Consider the following 17,061-nt stretch of genomic DNA (forward strand, 5'->3'; position numbering starts at 1 on the left):
TACCTCTCTGACACCAGTAACCACAGCCATCTTTCTTTGTATGATGATGGACCCCTCCCCTCCCTTGCCCCCCAGACATTTTCTGCAAGAAGTTCAGCCAACCTATTTTTCCCTCTCCTACTGTATCAACAGTTACTGCACTCACATGAGATTTCATTTCATGATGGTGAAGATGATGATGATGATGATGATGATGCTTGCTTTGTAGGGCACTCAACTGTGCAGTCATCAGCACCCATACACATTCCCAATCTGTGCACAATCCAGTGTAGCCACTTTCATGAATGATGGTAGAATGACGAGGACAACACAAACACTCAGTCCCCGTGCAGAGACAATTCCCAACCTGGCCGGGAATCGTACCCGGGACCCCGTGATCCAGATGTAGAAACACTGGCCACTAACCATGAGCTGCAGATGATTTCATTTCAGTCAGCAACAGCCTTCCCAACTTGGTGTTCACAGGGCTCACCAGGGCTGGTCATGTCACTGTAGGATCTCCACAAAACTCACACTTGTTTGTGTATTTGCTACTCCTATTTCATTCAGATCACCCCTAATGCTGTCAGAGTTGCACAAGTTCTGAAAATCAGGGAATTTCAAACGAGTCAGGGAAATCAGAAAAATTTGGAAAAAACACTGGATAAATCTCATTTTTGTCTCAGTAGATGAAATGGTTTGTTCACCGAGATATCTTGCATTGTCACTGGCTGGGTGCAGCTGAGTACATGTGCCACTTCGCTATTCCCTCATTGTTACTGCTTCTCCCATTCCTACCACTCCCCTCAGCTTTCAGTCAGTGCTGCCATCACTTCTTGCCACTAGCCTAGCAACTGCCGACGAAAGGCAAGGAGGCATGAGAAGAGGTTTGTTTGGTTCTGATTCTCAGAGATTGTTGATGCAGTGGCTGAGACGGTGGTCATGTGTGCACGAGTTGTGTCTGACTGGCTGTGTGAATGTGTGTATGCTCTCATTTTCTGACAAAGATTATGGCTAAAAATTTAGTTGCGAGAGTGTAATTGTCTTTTCTACGTGTCTGTCTGTGGCTCAGCGATCGTCTTTACGGTGAGTTGCTACCTATCCTCATTCGTATTGCTTCTCAGAGTATTTGTGCAAGTTATATGTTGCATGAATTGATCACTACAGTCTCATTTAGTCAACATGGTGTCTGTGACATGTGACTAGCTAGCCACACAAGTGGACTTCCATGACAGGCCAAAACCGCACGGGCGATAGATTTCAGGAATTGCGACTGTCTCACCACAAGTACTGTGCACAGTGCGATGTTTTATAGACATTTTATTTATTCTAGTGCATTTTAGCACTTCAAAAGTAATTTATATATTAGAAAGCATGGACGATAAGAAGAAAAAACCTGTGGTTTTCGCTGGCAGTTTGTATGCTATATACTAATATATTTCTCGAAAAAAAAAATCACACAATAGCTGTAAAATAATAGACATAACATAGTCCCTAATAACTGTCAATAATGAACATAGTAGAACCAACACTTTATTGGTTTACACAACTCTATCCTGCCTTATACACTTCTTTCAAGAAGCCTACTTTTTTCTGAGGTTATTTCTGAAATCAGTGAAGGTATTTTAAATCTGTCTTGCGACTCCAAGGAAAAGCATATTTTTGTCACCAAATATGTTTCATTTTATTGGAATAAAATAACAACAGTGGTCTTAATGAAACACACATACCATTTGGCTTGCCTTTTCCATCTAAAAACAATTCATAACTAAAGATGTGGATGTTAGTACTTAAGATTTTTGCTCAAATGGGTGAGAAATATGGAAGCACTTACATTTTTTTGTCAACTTATGTCTTTACTTACCCTTGAGATCTCAAACTTGTAAGGGAAAAATGCTAAAACTTGTGTGGAAATCAGGAAAATATCAGAGAATTTCACTTGGGGAAACTTGTGGCAACCCTGGCTGTAATTACTATCCTTAACCAGGATGTTCCCCACTCCACCTACTACAATAACCTGAACCTCTTTGCCAAAATCTTTGCAAAAGTTCTCTGTCTTCTGTCATTTGGCTAAAGCTAGCACTTGGCTACACATTATGAATGACCTGGTACCCTGTTTCTAAATTGTTGTGTACCATTTTACCTACACCCATCCTGTGGCTACCACCATGCAGCAAGACTCTTTTCTTCATACTCTCTTTTGGGACTGACCTACACTTAATTCCTTTGCTAGAAGTCTGCTGCACACTACTGTGACCTACAGCTGGATGAGGCTTCTACTTCAATAAACAAGTAAGATTTATTTGATACTGTAAACTCAAATGTAGTTGAAGAAGTTGAAGAGCTGTTTCCCTTTCACCCATTGCTTACTAGCTGTACCCAATTCTCATGATCTTTTCCCTCCATTTATCTTATCTAGTTCAAATTTAGCATGTTCTGTTTCAGCCTGAAAGGCACAAATCTGTTTAGTAGTTCTCTTGTCTTTTTTGCAGAGCCTGCAATTCCACGGGAGAGCTTTGCTGAGTTCCCTGTTGGGTACCCAAATGAAATTCCAAACCACAGTCTACACATACCACTCTCATTAAGACTATCCTATGGCACTATCCACACTTTCCATGCTTTGCAACACAGATTACAAGCTTTAGAACAGAAATGAATCACGTAACTCACTTTACAATGCACTGATTTTTATTTGTGAGCTGCAAAAATTAGGCCTACAGGTGTATGATATAATGGAAAAAGTTCATTATTTCTGCTTACAACAAGAACTCAGCACTTACTTAATGGAAGCATCTGATAATTCATGATCACGGTGTGATGATTTTACAAGTAAATCATGTGCCGAGACCTATAGTGTCCTGAACTCAACATGTCACTCATCATGGGGGATGCTAACTCAATTTTTCAGGTAGTATGAGGAGAAGATGTGAAGCTGTATGTTTACTGATCTTGAGTCAATTTTCTGAATAGACCGAAGGGAGTGCACATGGAGCACAGCATGTTCATGGCCCAGGAGTCGCCAGGATGTGTCCTTAGTGTGTGCAGTGATGTACAAAACTATGTTTGTATTATAATCAAACAATGGAAAATCCATGATGGAATGTAACAATGAGTGTGGTTTCAGTTGCCTGAGACTGCAGTTGTGTGTGTGTGTGTGTGTGTGTGTGTGTTTTGACAAAGGCCATTGGCCGAAAGCTTTTAAGTATGAAAATCTTTTTGTTGTGCCTGTCTACAACTTAGCATCTCCGCTATATTATTTGTATTATAAGTTATTTGGTGCAAACTGTGTGTAAATCAAAGGACATTACAAAATAGGGACTAACTGAATGAGGCAGTGCAGTTGTTAAGACATAGACCTTATTTTTGGGAGGATGGAATTTGCTCTGTCGGGCTATCCTGATTTAAATTTTCTGTGATTTCCTTAGATCAGTTGAGGATAATGTCATGATAGTTCATTCAGCAAGGCCTCAGCCAGCCACCAATCCTACTCTCATAAAATATATGCGTATGTATTCAGGGTGAGTCAGTAGGAAATATCAATGCTTTGGGAGGTGATAATATTAGTGATTCTGAACAAAAAAAAGGCTTGCGAAAATATGAGGAAACTAATGAAATCGGTGGGGAACAGGACAGATGAAAGTGATAGTAAATTAAGTATTGTGATATAATTAATATTTTGTTAAATTGTGTATATTTTGTAGTGTAACGACGTAAGTTTTTTATAACCGATTTTCGTTTGATATATGACCATGTGCAGACTTCGTCACCTACGTCAGTTACAACCCACTTCAAAATGATTTATATTCTTTTTAAATTGTCATAGAATGGTTCTTGAACGAAACTGTAAAACACCAGTTGAGTCGTATGCAAAGAATTACATCACTTTGGGCCAATTGGTTTTCGTAAACTTTTTCGATTTAAATTTCATTTATTTTTCCTCAGAAATTATATTGACACACGTTATCTTGACTTAATCGATATCAGAATCATACATTGAATAAACCTTTGAGATTCAAAGTTTCGATGAACGCTGTCAGAATTCAATAATCTTGTCAAATATATTATTAATCCGTTCACATAATTCTTCATAAATAAATCCTCAGAACACTTCTTTCAACTTTAGTAGCATCCACTATTTTATTAGCTTCTTACACATACAGATGTGAACTTGACCGTTGACAAACTAGGACTGACTTTTCAATAAGATTAAGCTCTCTATGACGTCATTGTTGTACAAAAAGAGTACAAAAAAATTCATTTTTAATTTTTAGAAGCACGACGCAACAACTCGGTTCCAGGAACTTCTGTTGCTCTTTGGCTGTCGACCCGCGACGTATAGTGGCCAGCAATTTCCTCTCTGGTCGCGGCAGCGAAGATGCTGTCTCCGTTCGTTGCGCCGCCCTCTCCGTACATGAAACATAAAAAAATACAAAACTTTTAGATAATTCACAGCTATTACAAATATTAAGAAAAATACATAAACAAAACTAAATTAAACTTATATTCACCTGCAAACTGGGCTGACACTGGTGGATGGGTGACGCTTCAATTTCGTCCCACTACAATTTCCTTACAAAAGATGTTCAAGAAGTCCACTGTCAACTGCAATGTATTTTGCAGCTTTCCTGTACAACTGCTGTGTTGCTGATCTGAATTCATTCGTAGAGTTCTTTACTTGAGTACACACATGTAAAATACAAGTGTGAAGTTTCTACATTGTGTCTACGCTGCCCTTGCAGACTTCGCTCTTAAGCCAACCCCACTAACAGTAATCTACTGGAGTAAGATCAGGTGACCTCGGTGGCCAAGAAATGACTCCACAGTGACTGATCCAGCACCCAGGATATGTTTCAGTGAAGTACTGTGTCACTGACTGTACCAAATGTTTGAGAGCTCCGTCATGCTTCAAGCACATATGAAGTTTGTGTTGCTAAAGGAATAACCTGCAAATATTCTGTTAACACATTTGAAAGGAAATCAAGATACTGTACTCCATTAAAACAGTTATCTAAAACAATTGTACCATTGAGTTGGTCATCAATAATACTGCTCCACACATTTACAGAGAAACATTGTTGAAAATTTGTTTCCACCGTAGCGTGCCCACGTGCGAGAGTTGCGTGTGTTATTGATGCTGTTGTGGGTAAATTTTGACTCATCAGTAAACAGAATACTTGGAATACAATGTTTGTTGGCAATGATCCATTGACAGAATTCCTTCCATTTGGCATCATTTCTAAAAGCAGATATCACACGCTCAGCCAATGATACTGATGCAGACCCTGCTCATGTACTGTGCACATCACTTGTGTTTGTGGAATACCAAGCTGTGCAGCAATTCTTATAGAGCTGGTGGTTGGTCTGTATTCTACCATGTCAAGAATGTTCTCCACTTCTCTAAGTTCTTATTATATGGGCTATTCAGACACAGCATGTACACTGGGGAGTGTACCACTCTATCAAATACGTCACTATCTGCTACCCTGGGATTATGAAATCATCATCCATATTAGCAAACAGCGGCTCTGGAATTGCCATTGCAAAACACGTAGATAGAGATCATGTCACCATACTTCATGTGCGTGTAAACCTTTGGCATTTCCATTACACTCACCCGTGCTGGTTGACTGTGCACATAACAACACTGTAATACACGGTTGCAACCACTTTAGTACTGAGACATGAAGTAAATAACATGTACACTTGGGAGACCTGTCCCTCTGCCATGTGAAAGTGAAGTGCACATTGAAATGGCCGGTAAAGACGACTGTCCGTAACCTAATGTCACTTTGGTTATATTCGCATGTGAGTGCTGGTGAAGAATGACATGCGACTGATGCCTGTGATTTTTAGGCAGCTGTGTGTTGGATATGGTTAAGAAATGGCATATGTTCATTTGAAGCTTTTTGTTCAGAATCACTAACACTAGCATGCTTCAAAGCATTTACCTGCCCTCCTTACTCACCCTGTGTTTTGAGTTATTTATTGTATTATCATGATAAATCCTACACCATTGCCAGATGATCCCTGGATGAACAAATATAACTAATAAAATACTGACATGATTTATTTATCAAGAAATCAAAATATTGCTAGAAGTTGATATTGGGGAAGTGCAGTGTGGTTTCAAGAGGAATACTCATCCTGTGACTTATGTGAGAGGACGTACCTGTGTCTCTAACACTTTCAGATTTAGAGTAAGCTTTTGACAACTTTGACTGGAATACACTGTCTGAAAATCTGAAGGTAGTGGAACTAAAATAGAGGGAGCAAAAGCTCATATACAGCTTGTACAGAAACTAGACTGCAATGATGACCTCTCATTGTGTCCAGCACTTTAGAGAATACCCATGAATACTTTAGTAATGTGTTGCATAACCTCAATTGGTCAATTTCCATTGCCATCCTTGCACTGACAATACCTCCTTCCATGATCTGAAATAAAGCTTCATCTCCTCCATGTTCAGAAGAGACAGGAACATCCAGTTCCAGGTGCAACTCAGACTCAACAAAAAGTCTTGTACAGCTCACTTTTGAGATTCTTTTCTCATAACCCAATCTCTAAAATTCAATTTAATAGAGTTCCCCTTAACATCCAGGGTCATGTCTGCTCTACCAGAGTGTACCACAGTAGGATGGATACTCATGAAATCAGTCCCTGAAATCACGTTGATGTCAAATTTAAAAATTCAGTACTTCTGAAACTGAAACACACAATTGGAGACACAAATATATACCAAAAGTCAGGCGTTTACAAAATAATATGTAATGACTGTGAGAAACAGTATATTGGCCAAACTGGCCGTAACTTTTTAACACGTTTCAAAGAACATACTACTGGCACTGCACATACCAAATCAATATTTGGTCAACATCTTGATGGATACGATCATTCTGAGAGTTGCATTTCTAGCAATTTGAAAATATTACATGGTGTGCCAAAAGGACCATTGCTAAATACCTTAGAAGAAATTGAAATCTTTTCACTTCACAAAAGTAATCCATTATCTGTTTTAAACGAACAACTTCAGTTCAAAGACAAACATTTCTTTGAGCTTTTCGATGATCTGCTTTAGAATGTTTACTCTTCTGTCCTTTGTTTTAAAAGGTTTTTAAAATTTTTTTTAAAGTTATTAAGACTTTTAGCAAATATCTTATCTTTACATTGTAATTTTATTTTACCAAACATTATTTTATGATTGACTATCTGTTTTAGAATTTTTGCTTATATGCTTTTAGACTGCATATTGCTAAGTCACATCCTTTTATCCTTGACACTATGGCTCATAATTTTGTAATTTTAAATTCTTTCATTTTATTTGCTTATAAGACTGGCATATAACTTGAGGAATAGCAATGCCTTTAAAAAAAATTGGCACATGTAATCTACACATCAACTTCATAGATAATATTTCATATATATGGACAACTACTTCGTATCGTATTTGTGCAGCATGTAGTATACATGTCAGCTACAGATTATTGTAGCTTACTCTTTAAAAATTGTTTCAATAAAGACATGTTGCTGCTCAATAATACATCGTCTGACGCGACAGTCTTCGCCATTCCACTTCGCATCAACTTCGTTGGAAAGAAACCTGCTGCCACATCTTTGCACTGGCGTTTGTCCTCACTGTGGCAACCACTAGTTCGACTATTGACTTTACAACAACTTCAGTGAAAAAAGCCTGCTGCCTCATCTTTGCAACGGCATCCAACTTCACCATGGCAACCAGTGGTTCCAAATGGTTCACTGGCAGGCCTTAAGAGGGCAACCCATGTACTGCCAAACCGAAGTTCATTTTCCTACATATTTAAATATTTTTAACGCTTCTTAATTGACAATAGCTGTTTAATAAGCTAAGTTTAGTGTGTATTTATTTTTAATTCTTGACAATGTTCTTTTAACTAAGAAATTTTAAATTGTAATTCGACTTATAACTCATTGGTTAGTAATGACATCATGCAGTCAGAAGTGGGTGGAGCCTCCATTATATATAGTAAGACGTGCACTGGTTTCTCCAGTAGTGATTCTCCAACAGAAAGAGGTTCCTACTCAATGGTAATTCAACATTTTATAGCTTTATAACTTTATGTATTTTCTTTAATGTATGTAGCCCTCTAATTAGAGCTTTGTATACAACTTGTAGGTCTGAAGATGACCACAGTAGTGGTCGAAACCGGTCACCATGATAAATAAATCATGGTCAAGACTGTTTTTAATAGTAAATATTTATAAGACATTGATCACTGCTGTTCTCGTAGTGCATTCAAAAGTAATTCCAGATAAGGTATTTAACAATGTTTCACTGGGTCTCTTGTCATGCCCATCGCTAACAAAACTAAGTTTCTCATTTGGTCATTACCAATAATTGGATTGTGATTTATGTACAAGCAAACTGAGGTTTCATCAAAAATTATCATTTACTTCAGGAGATTAGTCTTGTGGGCAATAGAAGGATCCAATTACCATTTTATGCCCACCCTGGCACTGAGTGGTGCACAATCAGTCTCACATGCAGCTTCAGTTTCTATCTCAGTAAATTTGTGTTTCTTCTCTACTGTGATGCCACCTCCTTTTCCCATTAAACTCTCTTTTCAATATGCACTTAAATTTTCTCAAAAATTTCACTGCTATCAATTTCAGGTTTCAACCAGCTTTTTGTACCTAGTGTCGTGTGAGCTTCATTGCTTTTCAGGAACACTTCAGACTATGTTGCTTTGTTGCAAATGCTTTGGCAGTTAACCACTAGGAATTTAATACACTAACCTATGAGAGGTTTTCTTTTGTTCTTAGACTTATACTTTTGGGTTTTCTACAACTACCGTTATCTGGATTGGACAGAAAGTTGTGTACATGGGCAGGGAAGGGGGAAAGGGTTGTTACATCCTGCTCATTATGACAGTGTACAGGAGAATGAGGAGTCAGGACTTGGAGGGGGCATCCAGGGCTGCCGTTAAATGACAGAATAGGAAATTTAGTAAAATACAGAGAACATATTTCAATGTACAGTGTACAAGGGGCGCACCTAGAGTCGGAAGTTACCAGATTTAGGCCAGTCTAGAAGGATGAACAACTAAGTGGGCAACAGAAGGGGAAGTGGTTCATGTTGAGTTATGTTGGTGGCCGGTCATGGGGCGCAGAGCCAGAGGCTCTGCCTCCCAAAAACGATGTCTGTTCTGTTCAAGGTCTGGGTCACAAGGGAGAGAAGCAACTGTGTTATGTACTGCAGAATCCTCTAGTGTCCACACACGTGACCAGTATCCCACGAACGCTATTGGCTAAAACGGATGGCATGAATTTGCTAATAGTTTCAGCAGAGGGCTCAATGCATCTCTTGTCAGCAGCTTTAACTGTACGGAACAGCCTCGGTTCTGAAAGGCAGGAAACTTCTGTCTTGTAGGCACAGTGGAAGTTGCTCTCGGAGAAAAAGATTTGACTGGCTGTGTGAAAGAAATTTTTCAAACCAATTCCCTAAAATATTCCTTGACTGGCTGCCACCCTGTACAGTTGTCTGACCTTAAAAAAAAAAAAAAAAAAAACCCCTTGTGTGCACCCCACACGCAGTCAACTATCTTGGTAGCAGCCTCTAATGTGTAGTGCACACCTGACCCATTTAGAAGCGTCGTACCATCCTCAACCCTATGGTGCAATTCCAGGAAATCACAGACTAGCTTGTCGCAGGACTTTCAAAGTCTGTAATTCAGTCCTTCCACTCAGCTCAAAACCATGGGGCTATGATCAGTTATGGGCACAATGCTGTGAATTGTGAGCTTCATTGAAATCCTGTGTGGTAAGGCCAGTCTTCTCAACTTCCTCTGCCAGTTGCTGGAATGATCCAAGTATGATCTCGGAGCCCATATGACACGCATCGTTTGTTCCAAAATGCTCCACAATCTGCAGTTGGTTGCATTCTATTCCCTCAGTGGCTGTGGAATAGCCACTTCAACATGTTAATGAGGGCCCCAGGCACACTGGTGCACTTGGTGTCCTCTCCTTCTGTCCCTTGTTGCCATTACCTAAAGGGGTACCATCATTTGCCATACATTTGAATTGCCGATGGTTAATAGACCCTATCCTTTTGCATTTGCCTCCTCTTGATGCTGAGCAAAACCTATTTCCCCACTGGTTCAGTTTCAGCTTAAGACAACATCTAGAACTTGTTGGTTGGGGGGTTTGTATAACACCTCGAGCCCAAACTGGTCCCTGCCTGATGCGTGCAGGACTATCTACCATTAGCATGCCACTAGCAGACAAGTGGATGAGTAAAGACATATCTTGTACTTTCTGCAAAGGAGACAGGATCCACAGGAGAGGAAAGTGCTTGAGATACCTTTGGTACCAGTACCACAGATACATGACTGTCTAGAGTTCTTCCAAGACAGATTAAGAGCAGCTGCAAATTTTTTGACAGTGGTCAGGGTGATTTCTAGCTGCTTACAAACATTAAGCAACTCATCCTGCATTCAAGAACAGCATTCACAGTGGGACTGCAATTTGGCTGGCGCAGTGTATTTCAGGGCAGTGAACAAATAACTTTAAATTAACCCTGCTGATTATCTTTTACAACTGTTGAACTAAAAAATTACTAATTCCCTAGAAGAATTGGAGAACCAACACATCACAAAATTGGACAGAAAACATGACACACTGTCAGATGAGAAAGGGGCATAAAACCAAGTGGACCTGTGCTTAAACTGTGTTCCTAAACAGTGGATATTCATCTCAATGAGTACACAGACCACTATATATGTACAAATGACAGAAGAAGGAAGAGGATGAGGCCTTCAGAACAACTTCTTGTTTGCCATACATTGAAAATGGTTCAGCTAAAACAGGCAGGATATTAAGAAGACATAAAGTTAAAGTAATCTTTTGACCTCCTTCCAAGATGTCAGTGCTTTTGGGACCTGTTAAAGATGACTTAGAGTTGCTCAAAGCAGGTATTGTGCACAGGACTCCATGTGAATATGGCAGATTTTACATAGGGCAAATTACGTATGCTGTGCAGGGTTGCATTATAGAACGTCAGTGGCATACTCACCTTCTCCAATTTTTGCTGAACACTGTATTTCCACTGGTCATTCAATTAAATATGATGAAATAAAGATTGTGGCCCATATGTCAAACTTTTGGAGCTCAGTCATCAAAGAATCAGTTGAAATACAACAGTGTGAATCCCTTATAAATCAAGATGGTTTTTTCCGTTTAAATGCTGCATGGGTCCTCATTATAGTGAAACTTCATGTTGGACATTGTCCTGCAATCTTACTGTGATATGAAGAGGTGAGTTTCTACCACTGAGGTCACACGAAGCAGTGCACAGACTTACAGCAGAAGCACATGTGCTCAAGCAATGCATGCACACTGCCAACTATGACACCACGCCTGTGCCTGCAGTACCTTAAATTGGGGAGCTTACTGTACTGCACGTCACTGTTCACCTGAAGATCAGCAGAAGACTCGGTGCTGAAATATTGTATGAGCAAGCTGCGGACATATGGCAGTTCTCCGGAAATTTTACAGAACAAACCAACAATCAATTATGTAATTTTATTTTTTCAGGGCTACAATTAAAACTTTTACTAAGCGTTGTACATCTGGAGCACAACATTGTGTAAAAGTGAATAATGGACTTTGGGAAAATCAGAGAAGGAATAAATGGATGTGTTTTAGATGTGATGCTACAGAATCTGTATGAACAGTGTGTTTTTTGATGATTATGGAATGTTGACGTATAGGACTGGGGTTGATGTGATTAGAAATTGAGCTTTCTGGTTTGTTCTCCAACAAATTATATGTAGTAATTAACAAAAGACTTCTTTGGCATTTCATTTCTTTTTGAAAATGTGAATGATAGTGGAATTTAAACGACAATGGAATATCCATGCTGAAGTAACAATAATACGAAAGGGGTAGATTGCTGTTCTTCACATATAGGAGGCACTGAGTCGTGACAGACACAATGAAAAGGCTACTAAACCTTTAGCCCTTTAGCTTACAGAAAAAGAAGTCCTCCTTCAGAAGGCCACACACACACGCACACACACACACACACACACACACACACACACACACACACACACACACAAAATATGGCTGCTCTGGTCTGAGTAGCTGTAGACAGTAGCTGTGTGTGTGTGTGTGTGTGTGTGTGTGTGTGTTTCTTTCTGCTTCTGAGAAATGACTCTTTTGTCCAAAACTAAAAGCTTTGCAGCCTTTTATTACATCTGTCTGCGACTTAATGGTTCCTCTGTGGTGAGTACCAGTCTATCCTTATCATATTGTTGATAGTGGAATTTAATGAGACTGATTATAGAAATGAATTAATATATCTCTGTTGTGTTTTCAATCATCTATTTGGCTCTTCTTCATTTTTCTGCTGGTCTCATTTGTAAGCTTAAGCTTCAATCCTTCTAACTTTGTTGCTACTTCATTTTCTGCTGACATCCCTTCTATCTTTTCACTTTTATTCCCTGAGGATATTTTGATCCTCTTTATGTCACATGGGCATTTCTCTCATTACCAGGAGAGGTGCGTACAAGCTGGTCCCAGTTCATAGGCAGTAGCCTTGCTATATGCACTCTTAGTGTGACTGAACTTCTTAATTATTATTAGTAGTAACAAAAATTCCAAATATGGAATTTTATAGATGTAGCACTATCATTCTAGACATGGCGGCTGCAGTGTAACACGTGTTAAGTTCGGCTCGGGAAATTTAGTTGAATTCGAAGGTGTTCTCGCAGGTGGTGTTGTCTAGTACAAGTGGAAATCGTGAAAACAACAGTGTTCTGTGCAGTAGTGCTATTTTTTTTCTGTGCTCCGCCAATATCTTCGAGAAAATGGTAAACAGAAGAGTGAACAGCAGCGCGTCCAGCAGCGGGGAAGCAGCAGGTGCAGCGGGCCCGCTCTTGGCGGAAGGTGCGGCCGCGGCTCCCGGTATAGCGGAGCTGGTCCGCTCTGAGGTAAACGCTGTGCTTCGTGATAAAAACAATCTCGATCTGATAGCAGGCACTATATCAGATACTGAAACGGCAGCAGTATTGGCCAAAATGCGTGAAACTGTTGAGGCCAATACTGCCGAAATTACAGCACTAAAAAAGTCTGTGTCTGAATACGAGAAAAAGGCACGAGAGTTGGAAGTGAAACTATCTGCCGCAACTGACGAACTAGAACAGTACCAAAGGCGAAATAGTCTACGACTGTTTGGAGTAGTAGAAAATAAGGAAGAAGACACGGACAACCTGATTATACAGGTTGCGCGTGAAAAATTAGGCGTTGAAGTGACCAAGGCAGACATTGACAGGAGCCATCGGGTGGGACGAAAACTACCAGATCCCACCAAACCTCGTCCAATAATAATTAAATTTGTCTCGTACCGAAAAAGGGCAGAGATCTTTACCCAGAAGAAGAAGTTAGCAAGGACAGGGCTTACAATAAGGGAAGATCTGACACACGAACGGCTAAAGATTTTAAACAGTGCCATATCTCATTTCGGGCTTCAGAATGTGTGGACTCAGGATGGCCGAGTAATCATTAAGACAGCAGCTGAAAAGAAGACAGTCACAAACATGACAGAACTGAATAGTATTAAGTGAAGCTACTCGAGCCAAAAGTGCAAACTTAACACCATTTGCAATTGTAACAGCCCCAATACTCAGATATAGTCTTGTAATTTTATTAATTTTTTAATTATACCCATATTTGTACCTTCAACTAATTGTTTTTGTAACTGTATTAACTTTTCACTATTTTTTTTGTGTCTGTAGCTCTAACCATTACTTAATTTTAGTTACTGCTAATACTTTTTTTCATTTTCTCAGTTTATTCTCTTCCGTTCTGAAATAGTTCTATTGCAATTATTAGTCTCTCCTTTAGTACATTAATCACCCATCTCTTCGGTTTAAATTGTTCATAACAAAATCACTATCAGTATCACTTTATCAAATTTCAATCTAATTGTAGCTTCCTACGATAATCACTACCAGTATCACTCTAGTAAATTTCAATTCAATTCTAGCTTCCTACGATAATCTATTAATTATTAAGCTTACTTCTCTCTGCTGGCAGCATCGGCCTCTTAAATCACTCCCCTCTCCCTTATTTCCACCCTAAGCTGTTTCAAATACGCTAATTACATTTCTCCCCTTACGACAGAGGATACACAGTGACACACAGCCGTTACTATTTTGGTCATATTCTCCTTGCACCGAATACCACTAATCAATTTTCTATACTCCCGCAACCTCAGGAAATCTTTAGCAGTCACCGTTCTTTCGGCACTCGCGGTGTCACAAACAGGGCGCGCAAAATCTCGGACACCCCTGTGTTATGTCACTTGGCGGAAGCAGCGGCCAGTGCCCCTCGCAGCAGGTAGTGCCTAACAAAGGGACAAACCAGTCTGCCACCCTACTCCAGGCTGCTCAGCGGAACGCGTCAGAGCTTTTAGCAGCTCACTGCAACATCCAGTCTTTACCTGCGCATTACGAAGAACTTAGCCTCCTCTTCAACCAACTAAACTACCACATAATCCTCTTATCCGAAACGTGGTTGAAACCACACATATCCTCTGCATCTTTTCATATCCCAGGGTACACATTTCTTAGAGCAGACAGATCAAAAAAGCGAGGTGGCGGGGTCGGCACGTATATACGAACAGAGCTCAAAGCGAAAGTCTTATGTACGTCAAATCCTGCTGAAGAAAAAGAGGCTGAATTCATGTTCATTGAAATAAATATACAAAGTCGGAAGTTCTTGACTGGCGTCGTGTACAAGCCGCCAAAAATAAGCTCAATGAGTTCCTTCCAGTCGGAATTACATTCACTTCAGTGTCAATACGAACATGTCATCGTAATGGGTGACTTGAACATAGACCTGCTAAGAGACACTCCCTCCGCAATAAACCTAAGAAGACTGTTTAGTTGCAATAGCATGAACATTCTTCCATTACAACCTACACACCATACGGCGCACAGTCATACTCTTATAGACGTAATCGCAACGAAACAGACTGACAAAGTAAGAGATGTTGGTCAAACATCGGCCCCTGGCCTCTCAGCACATGATGTAATATTCCTGGCCTACTCTGTGCAGCCCCCAAGGATCAAATCGCGTTACATAACTTGTAGGAACATGAAACGTATTGACCTTGATGCTCTAACAGCCGATTGCTCAGAAATCTCATGGCATCAAATAATCAGAAAACCCACAATCGGCGGTTAAATTAATGAACTTGGTGATAAACTCACTGCCCTCTATGACAAACATGCACCTGTGCACACAATCCGTGTAAGAAAACCTCCTGCTCCATGGCTGACAGCTGAATTACGTCAAATGATGACTAATAGGGATGCTGCCCACAGGCGTTTCAAAGCAGATCCGAAACCCGAGCGTTTCGAAGAATATAGAAAGCTACGGAACAGAGTGAAACAATGCATTCACAATGCTAAAATCAGGCACGCTCGCTTCCTTCTATGCAGCGATCTGACGCCCACGACTCTATGGAAGAATCTCCGTAGCTTGGGGGTCGGAAAAGCAAAATCGGAAACTACTTTTCATGTGTCAGCTAACGAATTAAATGAATTCTTCTCTGCACCTCTGAATACCAGCACAGCTGATAATTACCGTCCACAAGAATCCCCAAACAGGATAACTAACAACGATACCTTCCATCTAAAACATGTAACAACAAATACGGCAAGAAAAGCAGTAATGAGAATCTCTTCTGATGCAATAGGCAACGACAGTATCGGTATAACCATGATTAAGAATGTTGCCGATATCTTAGTACCTGTCTTAACTTACATATTTAATTTTTCCCTCGTGAACGGAATATATCCCACTGCATGGAAAAGAAGCCTAATTCGACCCATCCCTAAGATCGAAAACCCGCAACTGCCTAGTGATTACCGACCAATTAGCATACTGCCTGCTGTTTCCAAAGCACTTGAATATATTGTTCATGACCAAATCACTGAACACTTGCATGAATTCAGCCTATATGACAAATTTCAATCCGGTTTCCGTAAACATCACAGCACAAACACTGCTCTAATTAGAGTAACTGATGACCTGAAATATGCCATCGACAATCGAAAGGCAACAATATTGACGCTACTGGACTTCAGCAAAGCTTTTGACACTGTTAACTTTGACATATTGCTCAGAAAAATGCAACAGCTTAATTTCTCTGATAGTGCAATGAGATGGTTTGAAAGCTACTTAAAAGACAGACAGCAATGTGTTGTCTGCGTAAATGAAAAATCTTCCAGGAAATATGTTTCCTCGGGAGTGCCACAAGGATCAGTCTTAGGACCACTTTTGTTTTCTTTATATGTCAACGATATTTCGTCGGTTCTGTCCTCCTGTAAATATCATTTCTATGCCGACGACTTCCAGATCTACCTAAGCGTCAGACCTGAAGATGTAAACACTGCAATTGCTCAGATGAATGATGATCTGTCTTCAGTAGTGACATGGGCGAAAAACCTGGGGCTTAAACTAAATGCAAAAAAGACGCAAGTAATCGTAATAGCCCATCAGAAATTAATAAGTTCAGATTTCCGCGAACGGCTACCTCCTATTCTGCTCGACGGTACTCCAATACCATATCAGAAAACAGTGAAGAACTTGGGTGTAACTTTGGATGAGCATCTCAACTGGGCGGAGAATACAGTCGCAGTGTGCCGAAAGACGTCTGCTTGTCTCTATGCTCTCAAAAAGTTTCGGAACATATTTCCACAGGACTTGAAACGCCAGCTAGTGCAAGCACTCGTTCTACTGAACCTCCACTATTGTGATGTGATTCAACAAGGCATGAGTAGTGAAAACAAAAGACGGCTAGAGTTAACCATGAATGCCTGTGTGCGTTACACCTGCAACATTCGCCGATATGATCATGTTAGTGCTTCATACTCCGAGCTAGGGTGGCTGCGGCCGGACAAATTGCGTGACTACCACACTCTATGTCTACTCCACCGACTCCTCGTTGCGCAAGCACCCCAGTACCTTGCTTCAGAGATTAAAAACCTGTCATGTCATCATAATCGAAACACGAGGTCACTCTTATTTGGTATCCTAAC

At 40.2% G+C, this 17,061-nt stretch overlaps 1 protein-coding gene across 1 annotated transcript in view; it reads left to right on the plus strand.

Annotated features, from left to right (window-relative positions):
- The window catches only part of LOC124615910 (zinc finger protein 442-like), a 363,598-nt gene that overhangs the window by 32,955 nt on the left and 313,582 nt on the right, over nucleotides 1–17,061 (plus strand). The gene's annotated exons all lie outside the window — the stretch shown is intronic.

Source organism: Schistocerca americana, chromosome 5 (genome assembly GCF_021461395.2).
Source record: "Schistocerca americana isolate TAMUIC-IGC-003095 chromosome 5, iqSchAmer2.1, whole genome shotgun sequence".
Classification (NCBI taxonomy): Eukaryota; Metazoa; Arthropoda; class Insecta; order Orthoptera; family Acrididae; genus Schistocerca; species Schistocerca americana.